At 27.9% G+C, this 1,630-nt stretch overlaps 2 protein-coding genes across 2 annotated transcripts in view; one reads left to right on the top strand and one right to left on the bottom strand.

Annotated features, from left to right (window-relative positions):
* Positions 1-759, top strand: part of LOC122265464 (carbohydrate sulfotransferase 11) — a 6,568-nt gene extending 5,809 nt beyond the window's left edge. Inside the window, exon 4 of the mRNA XM_086530582.1 lies at positions 1-759. This exon is cut by the window's left edge and continues 784 nt beyond it. The gene's annotated coding sequence lies outside the window, so the exon portion shown is untranslated.
* Positions 1-1,630, bottom strand: part of LOC122247405 (uncharacterized) — a gene marked incomplete in the record, with an annotated part of 120,421 nt that overhangs the window by 84,200 nt on the left and 34,591 nt on the right.

Raw genomic sequence — 1,630 nt, forward strand, 5'->3', positions numbered from 1 at the left:
ATCATCATCATCATTACCCTCACCACCATCTACATCACTACCATTGCCACCGTCACAGTCACCGTCGTGGCTTATATTGTTATACTACAAACTCAACCTTCTTCCAACCACCCAGATTAAAATAATAACAACGATGAAGTCCTAATAACAAGCGAGTCTCCATGGGTCCGCAATAAACATGATAAGCGGTCTTATCTATATAGTAGGCCAGATGGAGGCCGTATTATCGTATGCCAACGAACTTCCGATGCCTTGTTTATTCTTGCTTGTGGATGTCGTGCAGCGTCATCAGGTGTTGTAGGATTATGTTTTGATATTGTTATAAATCTTGGATGTTCGTGTTAATGTTTTTAATATAGGGGTAGAGTTTCGATTTTAATGTGAATGAATTTAATGCTGTTATAAAGTTTTAATGTGTTTATACTCTTCTTCATTTTTAGATCTATATATATGTTGTTATAGATCTTAATTGCTTTTCGAATATTAATGTTTATGAATAGAATGTATTTTTCAACGTTTTAATAGACTTATTTTTCATAGACTGTTATAGATATCTTTAGCTATTCATGTATTTTTTCTGTCTGTTCAGTGTAAAGCCTCAAGTACAATCCTTGCAGTTAGCTAAACCTTCATTGGCGCAAAGTTCAGAATTATTGGTGCGCGCAGCGTCTCTAAGTTTAGTAGTCTATGAAAGTTCTTTGGTGAAAAGCTGTAAAATACTAGTATCATTACAACTTTTGAAATAAACAGTTATGAAAATGAACTATTTCGATAATCAAAACAAAATTATAACAATGCAAATATTGATAGTTATAATGAGGATGATGATGATGATAATGACACTGATGAGGCTAGTAGTGAGAATGATAATGATAATAGTAATAATATCAATATTGAAAAACTATGAATGATAATGATATCATCACTTATAATGATAAGATTGGCAATGATAATGGTAGTTAAATGAAATGATAACAATCATTATTATCATCATAATCATCATAATTATCATCGTTATTATGATTATAATGATAATGATTATAACTATAATGAAGGTAATGATAAAGATAATGATAATAGTAATAGTTATAATAACAATGATTATGATGATAACAATAATAAAAATGACAATAATAATAATGATAGTGATAATGATTATAACAATGAAAATAATGATTGGGATGATAATGATGATAATAATGATAAAATAATGATATGATTATAATAATGATAGTGATGATAATAGTAATAATGACAGTAATAATGCTAATAATAATAATAGTAATACCAACAACAATGATGATAGCAATAATGACAAAAAAATAATAATGATAATAACGACAATATTGATAATGATAATAAAGATACGCAATAATGATAATGATAAAGATACGCATAATGATAATGAAGATACGCAATAATGATAATGATTATAAAGATATGCAATTATGATAATGATAATAGAGATGCGCAATAATGATAATGATAATAAAAATACGCAATAATGATAATAGTAATAATGATAACAACAATGATTATAACAATAAGGAGATAAGATAGAAAATATATAATAATTACGATCGGTTCTGTGTGAAGTAAAGACTAGTAGGACGGGACCTTTCATGGAAGG

Source organism: Penaeus japonicus, unplaced genomic scaffold (assembly GCF_977035675.1).
Source record: "Penaeus japonicus unplaced genomic scaffold, GWHDUDI00000001_assembly GWHDUDI00000033, whole genome shotgun sequence".
NCBI classification, from domain to species: domain Eukaryota; kingdom Metazoa; phylum Arthropoda; class Malacostraca; order Decapoda; family Penaeidae; genus Penaeus; species Penaeus japonicus.